The sequence below is a fragment of the Acanthopagrus latus genome, chromosome 9, assembly GCF_904848185.1.
Source record: "Acanthopagrus latus isolate v.2019 chromosome 9, fAcaLat1.1, whole genome shotgun sequence".
Lineage (NCBI taxonomy): Eukaryota > Metazoa > Chordata > Actinopteri > Spariformes > Sparidae > Acanthopagrus > Acanthopagrus latus.
Genome location: NC_051047.1, coordinates 6,185,850 through 6,208,761, shown reverse-complemented (window position 1 = coordinate 6,208,761; position 22,912 = coordinate 6,185,850). Strand labels below are relative to the sequence as shown.

At 42.3% G+C, this 22,912-nt stretch overlaps 1 protein-coding gene across 5 annotated transcripts in view; it reads right to left on the bottom strand.

Annotated features, from left to right (window-relative positions):
* LOC119026307 (radixin) overlaps window positions 1-10,672 on the bottom strand; it is a 39,955-nt gene extending 29,283 nt beyond the window's left edge. For 2 of the 5 annotated variants that reach the window (XM_037110579.1, XM_037110578.1), the window contains exons 1-2: window positions 10,395-10,672; window positions 1,030-1,176 (exon numbers count right to left, since the gene is read on the bottom strand). The gene's annotated coding sequence lies outside the window, so the exon portion shown is untranslated. Of the gene's footprint in view, window positions 1-1,029; window positions 1,177-10,116; window positions 10,170-10,394 lie in introns of those variants that run through there. The other 3 variants (XM_037110580.1, XM_037110577.1, XM_037110581.1) reach the window with 2 other exon arrangements.
* Between the last annotated feature and the right edge of the window lie 12,240 nt (window positions 10,673-22,912).

The following is a 22,912-nucleotide window of genomic DNA, read 5'->3' as shown; positions in this document are numbered from 1 at the left end:
TGGTGATTAGTGAGGGCAAACTATGTCCCCTCCCAAACAGAAAACAACAGAGACACCTGCACGAAAACATCAGCAATCAGCGGCTGTTGCATTGATGGCGGCACAATTTTAGCATATTTCCAAGTAATGTTCAACTGTGCATCAGTGAGAAGAACTACTGAAATTGGCCTGGGGGTGAACTGAATCCAGTAGAACCTTGCTCCAAGCAAATTGTTATTCAGAGTCACCCAAAGGAACACATGCAGTCTTCAGCTCGGTCCAACTGAAGTTAAAATGGCAGAAGTGTATCAGGACTTTTACCAGCATAGCACACAACTTGTACGGTGGCAATTTGGGAAGGACAAAAGAGTAACAGGGAGTAGAGAGGAAAGGAGAAGCCAGACAGAGAGAGAAGTGGGCAAGAAAATAAAAGTCCACAGAGACACAGAAATCACAGAGAGCAGAAAGTTTCTTCTGTTTTACTTTAATTCTTCCCCTAACCCCATGTAAGGTTACCGTTTACCTGCTGTACTGTTAGTTGTTTGAAGTTATGGTTATCTGAACAGTGTGTGTTTGACCAGAAGTGCACGTCAGCTAAATGAATAGACTCTAAAATGGAGAGAGCACTTGGTAGGTGTCCCTTAGGTGCCAGATCTTTGTGATATGCAAGGCCAGAAATAGACCTTTCTCAAGTGTCAGCACAGGGAATTAAACCAGGCTCAATCACAAGCTCAGTCTGAGGGCAGGAGCAAGCTGTTACTGCACGGCTGTGAAGCTCAACTTCTCAGACTCGTGTGCCGAGTGTTAGGGAGGTTTTGCCGTGTACAATATGACCGTAACATACCAGCTAAAAATGTTTACATTACTTAACTATATTTTCATTACCAACATGTTAAGCATCCTGTTTTGTGTGGTTTGTGGTGATTACTGTACATGTTAAAAAAATGTAAGCATGGCCACCTGTTGAATTCATATTCCAAAGAAAAGGGGGGCAGCATATCACCATAACTGGTAACATACAAGTAGTCCAGACAAGTAACTGCTACTAACTGTGGCTGCTGTTGGCTGGTCAGCTCAGTCAAGTGTATACACCGCTGGCACAGACGCTTTGGACCACTGGGAGGAGGAGGTTTACAGGCCCAGGATGGGGACACTCAGTGGGGGAGGCAAGAATGGGTACCAGAACCAAAGCTGTGCCTGTGGGCAACACAAAAGTGCTCAGTGAAAACTGCTGGTGCGTGATCGAGGCTGGTTCAGGAGTGAGAGTGAGATCAGGCATCAGTCAGCCCGAGCCACACTACTGGACTGCGCCTCTCAATGTACAAAGCGGTATAATGAGACAGGGCAGGTCAAGGCTAACCGATTAGCATGCTAACCTCATATTCTGTTGAGAAGTCATTTTGTCTGTAATAAAAATGGATCACCTGTTAACCTCCCTTGTCCCGCGCGACCACATGCCTGGCGGCACACAAAAATGAACAGTAATAACAAGGTTGAGGGTTTCATTGTAATATATCAGTTGCTTTCCCATGATTACAATACAATTATTAGACTATACAACTATATACATAAATATAAACACACTGACAGGATGGTAGGCTACAAAAATCCTATGGCTTATCATCAGTATATGTGTTGGACTTTCAAGTTCAAGTTCAAGTTCCTTTATTAGTACCCAGAGGTAGATTTTGTTTGCAGTAGTAGAGTCCTCATACACACACATGGGAAAACAAACATCTGAATATGTGACATCAGTTTGGTCAGTAACAAACTGCTGCAAACTTAACCAGAGCTGTGTAGCTCATACAACTCCATGTAGGTCGCAGCGTTCTTAACTGTCCTTAAAGCTTCCATTTCCATCAGAATCATATTCCAGATGGGAGGGGGAGGATTTATACATATTTGAAACATACTGAATATTCAAACTGCAAATTTCATAATCACATCAGAGAGCGTACTTTGAAAAAGTGGCCCATTTTAGCCCCAATTCTCTCTTTCACATAAGTCCGCAGAAAATCGATGCACAGACCCTCTGTCATCCCGTCAGTATCCCTCTGTGACCGAATCCTCAAGGCACAAGAAGCCTGGAATATGTCAAAGTGAACAGCGGCAATCACACCAACCCAATTCCCATTCCCGGGTCACAAACACAGCTCAACTATGACAGCCTTTCTTATTCTCATTTGACTGTCCTCTATAACACGATTTACTCTACAAGCAGTTAAAACGCAAGGTGAAAGCCAGCAGGATTATATCGCAGTAATAATTCTGAAGTGTTTCCACTATCATCACTGAATATTGACATGTTACCAAACACTTAACAGTGTTGGGAACACCTTTCACTAACATTATCAGATGTCGCTCTCAATGTCATTTTACATTAATGATACTGATAGTGGCAGCAGTGTCTGTATAGGCAGTGACCAAGTCGTGCACGGGCACCGAACCCTGACCTCCACCTATGTATGTAAGACCTGAACCTGCTGAACTAGACAGCCAAGTGCTGCGAACCTGGAGGTCGAATGTCAGTCCAGATTGTATTCAAGCTTGATTTCATTCACTACTTTCATTATTGGGCTGGGCTAATGTAACACAATCAGTCTGACTACACTGTCTTCCCAGCTTCCCATGATTGCAAAAGAGAGGAACTTTTTAATCGTTTCATTTACAAGAAATACTCAAACCCAAACCTGCGCCAAGAAAGCCCCAAACTGTTATTACAATGGTGCAGCATTTATTGACACCACTCTCGCTAATGTAGACACTTCTTGTCAAGAATATGTCAGAAAAAGTTGCAAATAACAAAATATAAGGAGAAACATCACTTTATGGATGTTACTAGTCATTTCAGTGATACAACATAAACAGGCTCCAGGGGCTTTCCCTTTCTCTTTCCTTTCTCTACTCGTGCACTGATTCAATGAACTGCCTAACACAGCGATTTTCTCTCACGCGACAGGTTTATCAGATGATTCTACATGCTCAGTCATCCAAAAAGCAGATGACAGGGGCCAACTAGCAGCAACGGCACCACCACAACTATGGCCACGGACGCTGAATGACAGCCCAAATATTTGGCCGACGGCCGACCGTCAGGTGCCACAATATCTGTCAAAATAAATGCTGATGTCGTTTTTCGTATATTGTTTAGCCTCTTTTTGCAGGTCAGTGGATTGGATCAGCATTATTTATAATCGATGCATGGGTGCGACTAATTAACTGCTGACTCCACTGGTTCCTTCCATGACTGCAGACTGGAAAAATAAAAGCAGCACACACATCCTCAATGTGTCGTTGGCACCTAATTTAATATCAGCCACACTCTAAACCTTTATCAGGGTACGTCCCTGAGCTAGATGCCTAAAATCTAATGCAGGCAGCCTTAATGACACTATACAATATGCAGCCTGTCGTGAGTTTATCAGCCGACTCTCTCTTGTGCAATTTCCCTCCACCTCTATATCTCCTTTCCTTCTGCTACGTCTTCATATTAAACCTAATCAATGGTGAGAGACAGTGAGAGAGTGGGTAGAATGGAGCACTCGGAGGGACACATAAGAATTCAAAGCTTGCCTTGACCTATATACCTGCAGCCAGGAAGATAGGTAAAGACACAGAATACTAAAATAACTGAGAGACTTTAGGCTGTCTCACTGTTAGGGAGAGTTAGGGATGATGGCTCTTGCTTTGAAAGACAAGAGTATGCATGGCTCTATTGATCCACACCACAAGTGTTTTAATATTCAGAGTTCTACTTGATATAGCTATACAATCCTGTATGTATTCTAAATAAAATTCCATCTTTACACTTGCCATCTCCTCCCCCTCTGTTCTGTGTCCATTCTTCAGGTCGAACAGCCACCACATCGATATCATTGGCTTTGCTATCCATTTGGCAAGGTGAAAGTGATTTCCATCTACAAATTGTAATAGATTTAAATGCTCCAGGCTTTATGGAAACACATGACCCCCAGGTCCACACACACACATACACACGCGCACACACACACACACACACACACACACACACACACACACACACACACACACACACACACACACACACACTGACACCTCACAGGGTGACCTTTAGTGTGTGCAGTAGCTGAGAGCATCCAGGGCTTTCCAGGAGAACACAGGTCTGCCCTGTGTAGCAACGCACTACCTTGTAAACCTGGATGTATATGCCTTCAGGGTCTGTTTTTTATGTGTGTGTATGCGTGTGTGTGTGTTTGTGTGTCCCTTCATTCAGTGAAACCAGAGGGTCGCTCCCAAGCGGATATAGCTTCCAGGTCACCATTCATGCAGAAAGGAACCCTGCTCTTTGCGCACATTAAACTCTTTCATCTCTCTCTGTCTTGTTTTGTCCAAATCCTTTTCAGCACACTGCTGAGTTTTACACACACTTTTATAGAGTGTCCTGTAACACTGCTTCACAGAGTCCTGCACCTCCTCCTCTGCATTCCTCCCCTCTTTAACAACACGGCTAATGAGGCTGTGTTGGATATCATTCAGAGGTGATGGACAGGGCAGCAAAAGCAACATCTGTCTGAGTAAAGAAAGCTGTTTTGTGTCTGGTTAAAATGTAAAATAAAAGGAAAAAAATCTCTTACTGGACTTGGAGATTGATTGTCGGGGATTATAACCACAATAGGGACGTCATGAATGCTGCATTTTTCAGAGCCATCCAAACCAAGAATGATCATTTTAACTAAATACAAATTGTTTTACCTCAAATGGATGGTGGAGTTCATACCACAACTCAAACAATGACAGTTGTAAACAACAGCATTACTTTCAGAGCGATTTGAAGAACAATGAATCTACATGAATTTACTGTTTTCATCACTTAGCTGCTCACATCTTTCTCTGCATGTCATCTTTCATTTGGAATGATTTTCTATTTGTTTTTTGAATTCATGGGTTTTTGATCTTTGCACAAATCAATATTTAGCTTCTTTTCTTGTCGTCAAGTGAAAGTTTAGTGGCTGCTTAACTTAATTGTTTTAGTTGATGGTTTGAGGTTTGGCATTTAAGAGGTGCTTGTGGTTTTGTGTGTGTGTGTGTGTGTGTGTGTGTGTGTGTGTGTGTGTGTGTGTGTGTGTGTGTGTGTGTGTGTGTGTACGTGAGTGTGTTCTTGACATTTTGTAAAATTTTTGTGGGTTCCAAATTTCTACACAAACGACAATGAAGTCAACAATGAAGCTGACCATTTTCAAATTGTGTCTTCAACAGAGGAATACTTTACTACTTGTGTTAAGTCTGTCATTACACATGTGTTATCAGAGGCTACAAAATGTCCTGCTCTAAGTGCCAGAGATGACACACACACACACACACACACACACACACACACACACACACACACACACACACACACACACTTCCAACAGCTGTTATAACAGCACAAAACTTGACCAACTGCTTTACTTGACAACAAGGTTTTACTTGTACAACAGTGGAGCCAACTGACTCCTGGTGGAGTGTGAGGAGGAGAGTGTTTGTCTAACAGCACAAATGGCTGGTTCAGGATGTGACCTCTACACCCACAAACAAACAAAACACTGCAAAAATAATGCTGCCACCTTAAATGACATTTAAAGCAACTTTGATGCCACTGAAAAGACTGAATGTTATAATTTGAACCAAATGCATTGTGTGCTGACAGCTTTCTTAATATCACTTCTCACCTGGTGAAACATACAGACTGGATGAGTTAGACAGGAGAAACAAGAGGGAAAGAGGAGAATGAAAAAATGACCAAACATCAGTCTGAATCCTGATCACAGTAGTCAAGTTAAGCAGCTTAACATAAATGAATGGATCCAGGGGTTGCAACACTATGAGATAATCAATACATCAGTACAATAACTATCTTTGACAATATTGTGGTTTTATGGTCTCATAGCATACAGCATTACACAATTATTATCATCGTCTGTTGCAATGGCGGGAATGAACATAATACTTCATTATGTCACAAAATACCATCTCCAGATATTTAAACCTCAGCTGACCTTTATAATTGGGTGAACTTAAGTTCCTAACACTAATTTGTTAGAATCCAATACACATAACACAGAAGCAATTGTATACACAAGCTAAATAACTGTCAATATTCATTCCACGGTATAAACTGAAAGTGGTATATCGCTGCAACCCTCGATCGAAGTTAACCTAATTTGACAAAGCCATGTCAAGAGTGGACAGAGGACATCTAAAAGCTTGGGACAAATTATGAAACTGTCATGAAGTTGAACAAAAGTCTAAAACAGACTGCCTGGAGAAACCACAAATATGACTACTATGAGACCGTTTTTTCACTTTCAGTAACCAACAATGTCAACAGGATTCAGTATTATCATTATTAGTCATTTGATCAAAATTGACGGTAATAAATGTTCAGTGGACTGACAGACGGTGACTTATAACAGTCAACATGTTTCAACAGCTGTTAAAATGAACGGAAATCTGAGATGAATGGCATCATCATTCCTGTCTCCTCACGCACGGTGCTGACACTCATCCAGGCTGACGTAAAATGATTCAAAGGTTGACATTTGCCCAAGGACACAGGAATTATGTTGGACTGAACACTACCTGTTGCTGCAAGTTAAACATGAGACCATCAGACTACTCTGCATATTCCTTTGTCCTTTCCCATACACTCTCTGTCAGAATACGTGACATCCCAAGTGAATGTCACGTTTCAAAACAGCAGAGCTGGACTGACGGAGGTGCAAAAACAGAAAAAGAAAGTGGAACAAATCACACAGAAGGCAACTATGACAAATGTGAGATGCTAAAAGTGAGAGACAGAAAGAGAAACTAGATAGTGTCTGTCAGTGAAGCTGGCTGTGATGTGGGTTGTGAAACTAAAGCGTTTGCTCGCTGTCACCAGCTGAAACCAACCAAGTACCAGAACTGCACCGTATCTTTAGAGATGCAGCTGACAATTATCTCTGTTAAGATATAATCTACAAATTTATTTCTTGATTAATTGAAAACTGGTGGTTTGTATGTCAAAATGTCTGAATAATATCTGTTACAATTCCAAACTGTGCAGAGTGACACAGTTAACTGGCATCCAGCTAAAAACATAAAATCCTAACATTTGAGAAGCTAGAACCAGAAAATAATTGGCATTTGTGCTTTTAGAATCGGTTAAGAACATGAAATGAATGCCTTATGGCTGATCAATGGTTGCACAAAGGCTCTAATGCAGAATATATGGCATAGTCTAAGCAAGTGGCCTCCCCGTTGTCAACATTTATGTATGTGTGCGAGCGTGTCTATGTTACTAGCAGTGGTGAGCAGATTTTCAGCTGTAACTTCCCCAGTAAACACACCGACCCCTTGGGCTCACAGCTGTGTCTCTGGGCTGGGCTGAGAGGACAGACTGAGTGTCAGAGAGAGACTTCAGCAGCGAAGGGTTGATCCAAAGAGCAGCAGTTGGCTTGTCATGTTAGTCGGGGTGTTTGCTGGGGAAACTAGAGCTCACAATCCACCATATTAGTCCCGCCACTAAGCACCGGAGGAGAAGCTGAAAATAAGACACTACCAAGTGGATCAATCACAGTTGTTGCACTTCTGGGAGGGTGTCCTTCATGCTACGGCATAGACTACGGTGCAGAGTATGCATCTGGTTTAATGCAGAAGCACAAATCAAGCTCGAGGCGGACAAGGGCTTTAGGATGGCGTTTTCATTTTCCATTAAAAAAAATTCAATTTAACATAACTTTGGACCACTGTTATAGCCATATCTGTGTACAAAAAGTAACAAAAGCAGACAACAGATAAGTAACTCCAGTAATCTTAATAATTAATCTGTCTGAATAAATCCACTGAGAACAGGCTACAACCATTAGTACACAGTTCTTAAATTAGTTTGGATCTTTTCCATTTTGATAAATTCATCTGAGGTGGTGCCCGAAACGGTTCAGGCTCTGTGCCTAAACCTTGTAATGGTACTGAAAAAAATGTTTATTGTTAATTAACTTAAAATGATTTTCTTTTTGAGTTGTATTTGAGTTGGTTATAATACATTCACTTATCAAATTATACATTACCTACTAAACCAGGCTTAGCAACTAAGTGAGTCAGGCATCAGTGTTTGGATATCACTTAAACTATACAATCTCAACCATCTGATCTGAAATACTTGAGTGCTGAAAGTCTTACTTAAACTTCAGATTTTAATGTCCCCTGCAATGCAGATCTACATCCTGGTTCAACTTAGACCTACTGTACTTATTACTAATGCATGTGTGCACTTTTACATTACAGTGAATGACTATAACGGGTATTTCTGGTACATTCACTTTTGTTCCATCGACTCTTTTATTTGGGGATTACTAGAATGGGCATGTAGCCATGGCAACAAAAGAAACAGGGAAATAAGAGCCAATTTTCAAACGATGTAAACTCAGGTAAATGGAAATAGCATATGTTAAAAACTGACAATGACAAAGGAAAGGGAGATACAAATCTCCTCTAACAAGCCCCAGGACTTAAATCTCAACTATTCAGCGTGAGGAGCTGACTGGACACCACAACCAACACAGAGACATTTCAGACAGTCTCACAGTGGCAGCTGGCGTGCAAAGAGATGGTCAAGATTCAGCCAACTTCACATGCAGAATCTGATTTATCTGCTCATTTTTGTGTGCAAAATAGTCTAAATGTGTTTGAGCATACAGCAAACCAAACCTGGTCAATTCTTGCTGCACGTCAGACTTTTGTTTTCATTTCCAGGGGAGAATCCATCTATCTCCACAGACAGTTCCACTCTTCATAGAACTAAGACTTTATTTTCAAGTGCATACACAAAGATGAGCAGATAAAGATTCACTCTGGGTCCCTGTAGTAGCCAACAGGTATGACTTCAACTGAATTCAGACCTGCCCCGAGTCTGTAAAACAGCACAAAAACAACTATTAAAGTTCACGTCTGGCCAGGACATGACTACATTCTCCCTCTCTGGTCTGGAGCCATGAGATTATTCAACAGGTTACAAAAAATAGCGCTGCTGGGAGAAATCTAAAACCAGCCGTCAGAGGTATCTCATGTCATGATGGTGGAGCCTCTTTCTCAAATGAGTTGTAACTCGGTCCCCGGAGGAGGCGGAGCCGGGAGCAACAGGAGGATTTGACCGACAGGGATAATAGCCAATGAAGTTACTCCCCCTGCCCTAATGAGGCCAATCAGAGGCTCGCTAATTTCCCTGACGCCGGAGGAGCATCTGTTTGTGCCAGATGGAGCTGCCAGCATCATGTGTGGGCGCCTTAATGTATGCGGCTGTATTCAGGACCGCCGTCTACGTAGAAAAGCTGAACTTGTCTGTATTACACACGGTGCGGCTCTGCGTGGTCTCCAGGACGGAGGGTAGAGCCACTTGTAGCCACCCAAAGTTAACGTAGTAACGAGGAGGGAGACACTTTACATACTGTTTACAACCCAGCCTCAGTCTCCTTCACGTACATGCGTGTTTTTCTTTTGCATGAACGAGCGTCCGACCGGTTTCTCACACGATACACGCGAGTTTGTTGTTGTTGTCTGTCTCAAAGTTGAAGCGGTGTGTGTGTGACTTCAGCCGAGACAGACGCAAAGAATAGCGGAATTCTGTATCGACCACAGGTACTTCAGAGAAGCCGGAGCATAAATATGAACAGTGAGAGCCATGACAGCTCCACTGTGACAGCGTGCTAATCGTGTTAGCGGCGGCTGTTTGTTTGCTGCATTGTTGGGGGGTAAAAAAAAAAAAAAAGGCGCGTCGTCAGCAGCGACAGGGACCACGGCTGAAGTTGCCAACGGCGCAGGAAACATTGTTACAGCCCGGAGCGTCACAAAAGAGCAGCGGGGAGCCAACACAACACTGACCCGAGGAATTCCAACTCCGGAGCGAAATAACGAGCCGCGCGAGGCGCGGACACACGTCCGCGGGGCGGCTGCCCGCGTGTACACAGTTGGTCCGAACACCTTTACACGAGAGCTGGTCTCTTACCCGCCTTTTAGCTCGTTCTGGAAAAAGAGGACAAGCATGTAATTACCCCGACTCCTAATGTAAGCCCCGCTCTGTTGCATAACATCTGAAGTGACACACGGCACCTCGGCGCAAAGTGACACCGGTTCACTCACCCCGTCCTCCCGTCCTGAAACGTGCAAAAGAAGCCGGTTAGAGGAGGAGGTGAAGGTGGGGGCAAACTAGCCTCCACTCCGCCTTCAGCCTGCCTGTCAGATAGGTGAGTGTTATATAAAATAAAGAAGTTAGAAGCGCTGCGGCTCGTTAACGGGCCTGCGTAAAAAAAAAAAAATAGAAACAGCGCGCGGCAGCTCCTGGAAGAGAAAATAAATCCCCCACCGCGGTTGAACGGCTTAAAGGAAGCCAAGGCAGAGATGAAGGCGATAAAACTCACCTCTATAGGCTGCGCCGAGGATGTGTCCAACTGTCAGCCCCTCCAGCTGGCAGCCCTACTTTATATATCCACCGCGGGTAAAAATAGAGCTTCACCTCCCCGTCCTCTCTGCGCTGTTTACCGGACACGGTGCGCACCGGCAGGCTTGCGGTGCTGGAGACTCCTCCGCCAGGCAGCAGGCTCCCACGAGCGGAGAAGAGGTACAGACAGTCAATATGGCTGACGAACTTACCGTACCGAGGCGTGGTGAGCCGAGTCCTGCAGATTCACCCCCTCCCCTCCCGCCCTCCCTCTCTCACCCCGTGACTGACGCTGTGCAGAGCAGCCTGCGGCGGGGTGCACCCCGGGGTCCCAAAACTTTAACAGAGCCACGAGGGAGGGAGGGCGTCTGCACCCGCCCCCGAGGTCCTTCTGGTAAATGTGTCAGGTCACTGCCAACCCCACGCTTACTAACCGCCCGTAATGCGCCAGTAATGGTTTATAAAGTGGTCGGGTGACTGTAAAATCGATACAGAGGCTTCACTCAGTGGTTATTAGCACAGCTCTCTCCACATACAATTTGATTTGAACAGTGAAATTCCTCACTGAAGCAGTTGTGGATGCACACAGACCTGCCTCAGGTTGATGAGGGTTCACTCTTCGCTCTCAAGTTATCCTCTCACCTTCAATGTATTGATTAACTGAGTAGTCATCAGTGTAATGGCGGACTGTTTTTCTGGAGTCACTGGTGTAAGTACATTTTGAAGAAACACACGTCAGTATTTTCTGGTGTCAGTAAGGTGGATGTCTTCGGATTGTGAACGCACAAGACGTGAGAATGTCACTCTGGGCTCTGACACACTTTCAATTCTAAACATTATCTGGCGTTCTGTTGGACAGCATCTCACTGATCAATTGAGAGAGTAGCTGACTGTTCAATGGACAGTGAAAATATGTGTTTGAAATTAATCGAAAATAAAACATTGGCTTCAATATTAAAGCACTGTGAAACCGTGACCACGAGGAAGGAAACAGAAGTGGAGTTGCAGCTCTCTACGCAACTCGCTCGCGCAAAAGCCGGAATTATGGGAAGCAAAAAGTTTCTGGTAGTGTTCAGACACTTTCTGTGGGTGAGTTATGATGCTGTTTAGCACCATGTAACACCACTAGTATATTATATCATCAGATGTATTGATCACACATCTAAGAGGCGATTAGAGGCTCATGGACAGCATTGCAATTTAAAGTTACCATGTGGGAAAATCAATCTGACAGGACTCCTGCAAATCACATAGAGGTGGGGACAATGATGATGTGAGCGTGACAGCTCCACCTGTTTCTTCCTTATTGTGGCAGATGATTTTAGATAAATCACTTTAATACACCAATATGCCAATAACAGAGGTGAACAGTAAGCTGCACTTTTAGAAATATAATTACAAATCGATGCAGACCGGCTGCATGCCTCCTCGTGCTGTGACAGGAAAACAACCAGAATTGACAGATGTGTCAATGCCGTGTAGTCCATTCATTTTTTAGGCTTTCAGTTGCATGTGTCGAACAGGGAATTTACTCCAGCGCTGTATAGAAATCATAACCCTTGTGACGTTTGACTGTAAGAATAAACATCACTGAAAGTGGAGGTTCAGTAAACAACTATGTTACCCACACGTGCCTCACCATGCCCCGCTGCTCATCTCCATCTCCTGAAAAAGCTCTCCCTTTCATCACCGCCTGTAAATGAGAGTAGCCGTGTTGTGAAACAGAGCCCATGTGGTTGTGAGGAGGAGAGATGTGTCATCTTTGAGCTGTGAGTCACTGGCATGCAGCTTGCCCAAACCTGAAGTCAGAATGAGAGAACACACCAGGAAACTCCCACCAGTGGTATACAGTGCTGTGTGCGCTCCCTTAGCTTTGGAGCCAATGCTGATGTCAGAATGTGTGCACACATGTAGCATTTACACATTAATGCCACAAAATGTAGCTTCCTGGAGGAAGATGAATAGATTCTCATCCTCAGGTCGTCAGATACTGACACTCTGGGTTAATGACTGACCCGACCTGCTTTAATAGAGGTGGTTGCAATTTTAGAATCAAACATGGCTGATTTTTAGTCAAAATTAGTACATCTCTGCCAAGAAGGGGATCCATTACTGGTATAAATACACTGCATGACACCTCTCAGCAGCACAGCACAAAAATTGGATTTTTATTACCAACCCACACACAGTGGGTCTGTCCCTTGTTTCTTTCTTGTATCCTCAGTGAGAGGATAGGACCCAGAAAGTGAATTCATCATTTACTCCTCTCATTTTACTCACACAGTATTTGAGATGATCCATTTTTAGGACATGTCTCATATTTTCACATCAGAAGTGGTTCATGTCTGGTTCTGAATACAGACAACAGCAGCCCACAGTAGTGTGTGTGCGTGTGTGTGTGTGCCCTACCGTACTGCTACATAGGATTCCAGCCGCTTCATCACAAGCAGAAAGAGAAAGAAGTCAGTTAAAAATGGAGGCTGGATTATGACGGCACATCTCTTGGGAGGCTGATTCGTCTGTTTGGATCTCTGGCCTATTTTAATGTCGCTGACATACATGTGAGACATTTTGTGGAGAGCGAACAATCCTGCATGGTAATGATTTGAAACAGACCGACGGTTGGATAACTGGATGCAGTTATTCCTACACCGTTACTCCAAAACACGCCACATGATGCAGCAGGTGAAAACGCTGACAGAGTTATCATGTTGTGACAGAGAGGACACAGCCGAGGACACTCAGGTTCAACCTGCAAACAGCTGTCTCCCAGCTTAACACCGAGCATGTCCTCATCTCCTCAGCGTGGAGCTGTCTGTTAGAAAAAATAAATGTCAGCTCAGTGCCTCACACATTAACATATTCTTCACATTCCTCCCACACTGGGTTCCTCTTCTACTTTGCACGTCTTCAAGGCCTTGCCCTCGTCACCCTCTAGCGCGTTTTCACAGTTTTAGGAGGTAACGTAGTACATTAAATGGGATTACAGTAATCTCATGGGTGCATTCCAGAAACACAGCTCGTAGCGTAATTCTCTTCCACTAACACAGGTGAACTGAGGTGTTTCTAGTCTTTTAAGCCTTTTGCAAACTCAACTTATCCCTTCATTGAAAGTGTCTTTATGTTTTCATGGAAAAAAAAAACTGTAACAGGCTGCTCATAGGTATCTGCAGCTAAACTTTGATTTCATCAAAATTTACAGAGCTGATATATTTTATTCTGATGTAGTCTGCTTGCAATTTGGGTAATTTGTTTAATTCGATTTTTTAAATTTTCAATTTGATATAGCACCCTGAATTGTATGCATAATGCACTAAAGATTTTATTGTGTATAATTACTTTGTGCTTTATCGAATGATTATGGTGTGGCTGTTATTAAGAGCCTGGGACATGTTCCATCCAGGTTCCATGGGCGCAAAGTGCCTCACAGGGGGTTCGGACACGTTTTTATTATGCGACACTGACACCATGTGGCCACTTACGGACATGACAACAGTTTGTTCTTCTCCAGGGAAACAGGAGATACAAAGGCACTGCAGTAAAAACTTGGTTCACAGCAGAGCATCACTTACTTTTCTCTAACATGTTCCAGCCCATCAGTCATCTATTGTATGTGAATAACTGTAAATACGTATACACATATAATGAATGATTACTACAAAAATCATTTAGAGGTAAAGATCATTTGGTAACAGTTCGGTGTGAACATTTTTTCTTTGGCAGCTAAATTCCTTATTTCTCTCTCCTTCATGAATGCATTACTGCAGCAGTGTGAATGTGTCAAGGGCAGACTGCAAACCATCCCCCAAACAGAGGAGTCCAATCAAACACTGAGAGGCTGTCCCTGAACTGCACACTGAGTGTAAGCTTGTTTTCACACACTGATCATTATGGGAGAATAAGGTAGACAGGTTAGAGCCGTCCGTCTCTGCTCTCTAGTCCAGCTAAACTGGTAGAATAAGGCAGAAATACTGGGATCACGCAAACACTCGAGGGTGTAGTTTGACGCAGCTCCTTCCCATGATCGTAAAATAAGGTGTTCTCTGGCCTCATTCATCATTTTTAAAAGCGTTTAATGAGATTATGTCTGTCTCCAGAACAACTGTGTCCCCGATAGATGTTCATTAAAAAACAAAACAACAACAGCAGCTCCAGTAACATATACACACATGTTTGGAGAGCAAAGTTGTGATGCAAAGTGAAGTCAAACAGATCAGCGACAAAGCATGTGAAGCCCTGAAGTGTGTCTGCTATCAGCACGCACACAAGGCTTCAACCTCACTGCATTACAATCAAAGTAAGGGTTTTGGGAGTAAGTTTGAAGAGAGATAGATCTGCACATAAGAGAACCTTCTGTTTGCAAGCATAGGTGGACATCACAGGAGGGACAGAGGTGTCCGGAGCCCCCATTCACAGGACCAGAGATCTGTCCTCAACAATCTATATCAGCGAAAACACCTCATTAATTATATAACAATATGCATTAAAAACACGCACTGCTAATTCTAGACACAAAACAGTGTGTTTTTTAAAGATCAGTTCCCCCTCCATATGCCTTACAGTGTCAGTGGAGCGGTCTCTGAGTGTTGTAGCGGTGCCTGGCTGGTGGTGGTAATCAGCTTCTTTGCAAAAGTTCGCTGAAAACAAAAGACGATGTTTATCTTTTGTCACTTAGGGTCGGGTTTAAGCACAAAAACTTTTGGAAAAACAGAGCTCCTGGCTTAGAATAGCTGCCTGTTTGGGACGCCACAAACATGACTGCAGATGGTCTGACTTCCGATTCAAAATAACTTCAGAAATATCCACCGTCCCCTCCACCTCCTGACGTGAAAGTCAGCCAGTGGTTTGGTTTTAAACTTTGCCTGCTACTTTGTGATCTCGCACCTGACCCGTGAGGTACAGATATGTGAATGTCTTCTGTGTTGAACTTCTGGAATGTGTCTAATTGTGTCAAAATGAATGCTGAATGCTGCACTTCTTTGTGAGTGTAATGCTGGAATTATTTCACAGTGTTCAATCTGACACATCTGCCTCCAACACTCACATCTGGAGTTGACAAAACAGAGCTCGGCAAATCTGCTCCTGAACTGTGGCTGCATGCATGTGCTTGCATGAAATCTTATCTTTGAGCTGTCCTGTGGCATTACTCAATCCCAAGGAAAGGTTACAGTGCGTTGACCTTAGTTGAACAGTAGTTCAGGCTAATCTTCCCATGTGATTATTATTGTTGCCAGTCTGCAGGTCTTCCTCTTCCTGGAAGAAATATCAGGGCGAGACCTGCAGGCAGACATCCACCTGCCGCCCCTCAGACAAGAGTAAAAGTTAGCATTCTGATCAAACTCTTTTTGACTCCCACTGAGACTGAAATGACTATGTTCAAACACATTTTGTGAACAAAGCAGCATCGTGAAAACATAAAGGTCCCACCAAACGACAGGAGGAAGAGCGGATACACCAGCCTCACTTACTCTAATGTAAGTACTGTCTGTTCAAAAGGAAGAGGTCCAAGTTATCAGTATCATTATTTACCAGTCAGCACTTGGTATTATGGCTGTATTATAGAACAAGGTTACATTTTTGAGTAACTCATTAGAGAAGAGTGCTTAAATGCTTAATTTTTGCAAATTGTTTATTAAAACAGTCAGTGGATTGACCAAAATTTTGTTGATCAATCATTATTTTGGTCAGGCAGAAATGTTCTAATATTCACTCCAGCTTCTAAAATCAAAAAGTTAAATAATGTTTCTGTTTTATACAATTTAAACACGAATGAATGAATAAATAAATACATACATAAAACCAATTTCTTAGTTACTGGACTGTCGATCAAACAATTTTCATGCTGGACTCCTGAAGGGCATTTTTCACTCTCATCCTCTTCTTTTCATGGGCATCAATTAACTGAAAATGAGTTACAATATACATATGAAGTATTTTAACTATTTTATCTTGATTCATTTGATCTGTCTTCTGTATTCATGATGACTTTTATAACTTTGTTGTTCGTGGTCACCACAGGCTAAACTGTTGACACTGTTGTTGATTGTTTTGGTTGGTTTTGGTTGCTTTCGTGTTAAATGGTTGGGCGAAGGCTGTTCTTTAAAAATGGTCAACTAATCTGGACAGTGAAACCTTTTGGAATAAACAATGTTTTTTTGTTTGTCTGTTTTTCCCCTAGAGGTGAATTTTTAATAACTGGGTTTGAACACATTTCAGTGTCCCTCATAAACTCTCACCTTCCCTGACAGAAAAATGAGAACTGCACAAAAGAGCATTAGATTAGATTAGATTAGATTCAACAAAATGATGTGAACAGGTGAGCTATGTAGGTGAACATTATTGTGAAATGGCCTTCTGATTGTCTTCAGAGGGAAATTCTGGTTTAAGATCTGAATCGAAGCCTCCTCTTCAACCACAAGGGGGCAGCAGCTCACCACCAGCTGTTAGAGACACACCTCTGGATCCCTCTGACACCTGAAGCACTAAACAAACACTGTAACCCTGTTTTGCACGTGGCATTCTTCAGCTATTGATCCCTTCAAGTATAAAGCAAACAGAGGCTTGTCGTGTTTGATAGGAAAATCAATAGAGCGCTCAGCTGCCATTATGTCCTCATTATGAATTACAGTACGGTATGTTACAGCTCACAATAGGCAGTGTGTTTACACATGGAGGTGGTGTGATATTGTGTGTTGGTGTGACTGAATGCTCTCTGACCACCATTGAATTGTGTGGCATTTACACAGCAGGTAAAGGTTACAACAGACTAAGACACGTATCGATTCAACTTGTTCTAACCTCAGAACACCTTTTGAACATTTTTACTCTTCATATCAATCATTGATATATTTGCAGGCATCTGTTGTTTTCATGTGGCTATTTTTCTCTGTTTGGTAACACTGACTGTACCAGATCTACATGTCGAACTATGGATTACAACCAGGAACCTGAATTATTGTACTGTCCTTTAAGACGTTGTAGGAACTTTTTTTCTTTAATTATTATTATTATTATTATTTGGCTCTGCTGAAGCAACTAATCAACACGTTTTAGATTCAGACTGCTGATTAGCAGTTAATTACATTGTGAAATCTTAATCCACAAGATCCATAGGTCACCTAGGAGTCCAGCAGTTTGTGTTGCTGGCACTGTTGTCTTTGTCATTTCAGCTGTGATAGCTGCCACTGCCTGGCACAAAGGAGCTGTGGAGAAATAAAATAATCTCCCATGAACAGACCAAAACCAGCAATAAATTAATCCTGTCAACGAGTACTGTTAGTACTGACATAGTCTTTCACTGTTTCTTCATCACAGTGTTTACACGCGCTGTGGTTTATTTTAACTCTTGACCAATCACATATCATTTTTCTGCTGCTAGGAATAAGCACAGAATGTGGATTCATCTCAAAATGTAGCAATGGAAATAAATCAAGCCTTCTGTCACATCATTTTGAACACAACATGAAGTGAATCCACAGTTACCCAGTGTCAGTCCTGAAGTTCCGCTTACAGTGACTCGTGTTGATGGGTTGTTAGGACATTAACACAAACACACAGGAACAAACAGCAGCTCCACCACAATAAATGCTCAATATTTATTAAATACATGCTGCTGTGGGATCATAAAGATTCATGCTGAAGATGAAGGTGACCACTACTGCAACTTTTAAAATTCAAAATCCAGCAACACCATTTTGAAAATACAGCTCTACACATTAATCCTACATTTATGTTTTAGTTTCTTATTCTGATCAGTTATTCCTCATATTCATCTTACAACCTCATGACTTCAGTTCTAGCATCTCTAATATTTCAGTTGCTGGTTGTTGTGCGGACCGAAATGCTGCCCACCACTTCGCAGAAAACAGGCCAAGAAAATAACCCTGCTTTTATTAATTTTCCTCAACTAGATATTTTCAGATAAACGACTTTAACTCTCATCAGATATCCACTCCTCCATAAATCATTTGGACACATTTCATCTTGTAAATATCCGCCACATGAGGTTTGTTTGGGTGTCGGGCTCTGGCAACCAACCTTAAACAGACTTTGATAGTCTACACAGAGTTTGGTTTCCTCTGCAGGGTGACGTGATGTTTTCAGCAGTGTAGTGGAGAAACTGGGAGACCAGCTATCAGTACTCCTGAATGCCAAATGAAATATTATTCAGGTGGAATAATGTGCTGCTGGCTGGAAAAAAAACATACAGAAATCAAATTATGCCCCTAACTGTGATCAGAATGGGAATTGTAATCCTTGTTATCGTTAATCGCTGTAATATCAAACTGTTGAGATGAAAATGTGTCTGGTATAACTCACTCTTCAGCAGGTTGAAATGGATGCGGAAATTAATTAAACAGACAGTTCACCCAAATGACACCAAATAAATAGAAACTATTTGAAATTACTCAATTACTCAATATATACAATTTCTGCTGTTACAAGTCAAAACAATACAAGTGTTGTGTAGGGAGAGCAGGACTTTCTAGAGGAATAAATACCCAGAGACACATCAGATCCTGATACTTTTTAACTTGTGGATTTATCCTCACTGCTGTTTATCAACCTGACTGCAGCTGTGGTCCTCAGAGAGGGGTTTGTGTGCAGCAAGGTTGATTGCCGTCTTGGTAGATGGAGGGCAGATGTACGTCATGTCTGTAATGTTACAGAGAGAAGAGGAGAACAGGGTCAGAGTCTCCGGTGAGTCCTGAGTTCAGTCATTGACGGGAATGAAACTACACAAACACACACACCCTCTGTCCATGCTGTTGCTTGCTATCTTACAGTGAATGCACAGTAAAGTAATCGGGCTGCTTGGGCGAACAAACAGTCGAGCAAATGGTCAAACTTGCATGAGTAACGCAAGGCCAAAATTTGCTTCATGGGTAATGAAAACATGATTAAACAACTACATTTAATGTTGGAAATCTGACATGACTCAACCATGAACACTCACAAACATGGTAGTGTTTTAAAGTTTAACCCTAACCCCCACAACTCTCGTGAATAGGAATGTGTGAATGGAAATTCATTGAAATCGGTCAAAACATTTTTAAAAATGTATTTTTGAAAGACTTGATATTCATATTGCATATTTATACTATGCAATGTATGTATTTATTTTACCATGCAATAATTTTGTATCCTTCCTTATTGCACAGATGCAGTAACACCATCAGGTTATTATACATCATAGTCTTATACCCTTAACAATACTACTACTACACATTACAATAAAGTAAATAACTGCTGTAAATAAACAGCAAACCCAGTTATTCATTGTCAAAGGGCTTTGTGCCTCAGTGTCTCCATGGCTTTATATGGTGGAATCATCACAACATAAAAGAGCAGAGGGCCAGAAACAGAGAGGTGAAGGGGAAGACGGGGGGGTGGGACGAGGACAGGAGGACAAAATGTGAACTGAAGATGAAATGGAAATTCAAAGTGACAAGAAGCAGGAGAGGAGGACAAAAACACAGAGCTGGAGAGTCAGGGAGAGAGCAAACAGCAGGAGAGGAGAGAGTCGGGAAATGAAAGAGGAAGAATAGAGTAATTCAACAACATGGCTCCTGTGGCTTCCTGATACATGTCTCCAAGTGTTTCTCTGATTTCAAAAAGATCTCATATGTCATGTTGTTTGATCGTTAATCGTCTAACGTTAATAGCTAAGACACAAAAGGGGGCAACAAATGTGAGTGGTCAGTCAATCTATTACTTGATGGAAAAAAAAACAAAACGTTTCAGTTGAAAGTTGAAAAGATACAACCCAGCTGCTGGTAAAGTCAGTTTTTCGAATCTCAGCGCTGGCCTTCAAAAACACGTACACAGATGCTGTTACCAAGGTCGTGTGCTTGTCATGTCCTCACCCACCACCCTGCCTCACTGTCCCACAGCTCTGACCTATTTTGGTATGGGGATGATAACATCGTCTTTGCTGGGAATCTTCAGGCAGAGAGAGAGAGAGAAAGAGAGAGAGAGAGGACCTTGTTTCCCTCCAAAGTCAGAGTCAGCCCTTTGTGTGAACCCCCTGGCCCTGGAGTGTATGTTTGCTTGTTTTCATGAGAATTGGATTTCTAAAGAGTTGATTGTAGATGGTAATAACACAAATTTTTTTTTTTTTTTTAAATGTATGTTTGGGGTTGTTAAGTTCAGGCACCCTTGCATGTTTCAGCTTTTTGCCCCTTGTACTCCAGTTTTGATGAGCTCACTGTATTTGCTGGTGAAAATGTTTATTCACGTGCACAGGGATGCTCATGCTCACAGTATGAAGATGTAAACACTGTGGGTGTACACAGCTTAAAAGATAAAATTCCACTCTTGTGAACTGCCAGAAGATAGGCCATGAGCTCAGACTGCCAGGAAACTCCGCTAGAGAAAACGTGACTGCAGACGTAAACCCAGTATTTTTGTTTGGAGTTGTTTAAAACTGGTATCATGGTGTACATATTTGTAAAGGAGGGCGAGATTAACAAAGTCTGGTCAGGCTTCTGTCATGTTTGGTTTACATTTTCTGGAGACACTCACACAGAGAACCACTATAAAGAACTAGATTTACATTACAAAACTTGTTTTTAACAATTCAGCCACAGAGTATTTTCAAAGAAGATGGGAGGAAATATCAAACTACAGCAGTGGTATCTCTAAGTGGGACACCTTTGGGACGTTGGGGACGGGCCAAGGGTGCTGCAAGATTCACCATACCAGCAGTATCAAGTGAAAGACGGTCCCATTTGTCTTCACCTATGCATGCAAAGTACAAATAGTCATTCTGCAGTTAAGTTGACGATAATAAATATGTAAAATCATGTAAGACTTTTAAAATAAAGCTCACCTAGGACCATTTCAGCAAACAGCCATAGTTGGGTGAGGTTTAGGCAACAAAAGGTTCAGGAATTTTACAAAAACATCAGGATCTTATCACAAACTCATGTTTTCAAGCATATTGCTGTTTGAATACTACTTTTCTAAATTGTTTCATCTGCAGGTACGTTGCAGCGAATGACATGACAGGTCACAGCTGCTGCAGTAACACAACACGACTGACTCAGATGTTTCTTTAACATCGAGGTATCAAAGTTTAGTCATCATCAGCAATGTTTGGCCTCTATGCAGGCGACACCATCATTGTTCGACAGATGATGGTAGTGTCATCTGCAAACTTCACGACAGAGTAGAGTCCATGTCATATGTGATTGACGGGGTTTAGCGCTCAGGCTGTATGTGTTGGTGAGCAAGTCCAGTAGTCCAGCTGCAGAGTGTGGTGCTCAGCTTGCAGTCCCTTTTCATCAGTTTTATGGGTGAGATTGTGTTGATGGGTGAGATTATGTAGCAACAGTTATATTTTCAGGTTTGTGCCGACTGAGTGGGCAGTGGATATGGCCTCCTCTGTGCATCTGCTCTGATTGCATACTGGTGAGGGTCCAGCCCTGCAGGGATGTTATCTTTGATGTGCTGAACATCCAGTTCCTCAAAACACTTAAAGGTCCCATATTATGAAAAATACATTTTCTCTGGTCTCTACATATATAAGCTGGTCCTCCCTGAGCGTGCCAACTCCTAGAATGAGGAAAACAAACCAGTGTTACATGGTTTGTGTTACATATACATCCACCATAACATTAGCGCATGCTAATACTAGCGTAAGCGGCATCCTCTCCCTGAGAGGGATACGGAGCAGACAAGTAGGCATTGACAGACGGAGCTCATTAGCATTTAAAGGTGCAGGCACGGAAACAACCTGCTCTCAGTAGAGCTCACGTGAGGGACTTTTAGACAGCTGAAATTCAGGACCATGGGTATACATATTGAATACAGTGTTGTTGGACCTCTGACAGCTGTGTGAAATTGATGAAAAACAGTATAATGTGGGACTTTTAAGACCAGACACAGCAGACTTTTTAGGTACAGGAACAAAATAGCTTGACGGAGACTGTCTTCTGTGAGATTGGCACATGTATGAAGGCTTTACAGCATTAACAAATGTTACCAACTCACGATTCATGTTTGATTGTAACCCGAATCATCAGGCTGCTCCGGCGACCCTAACCGTTGTCAGAAACAAACAGACCCCATGCGGTGTGTTGAGGCTAATGCTTTTCTATCTGTGACCTTTTATTGCTCTCCAGGCATCCCCGCTATTGTTTTTTCACCGAACATTTGGCAACAGGGTTTGTTATTTAAATGTCGTTCCTTTATTTGACTTGGCATCTGTACAGACCCTGCAGACCTCTGTGTTGGCATTTTTTCTATATGTTCATGAAGACAATCCTAGAGATCTAGGCTTGCTGCCAAGTCTGAAAGCCTCTTGGCTGTGCAAACACATGCACACACCTGCTCTCTTACCTGTATCGTATGTACACCTGCTTGTAGGTATTCAAATGAAAACTGAAATGAAAGAAAAGATAAAATGTTGGAAGCTTGGAAAAATGCATCAATCATGCTGAAATTCCCAACAAAGTTTTGAGTCTTTTATCTATCTATCTATCTATCTATCTATCT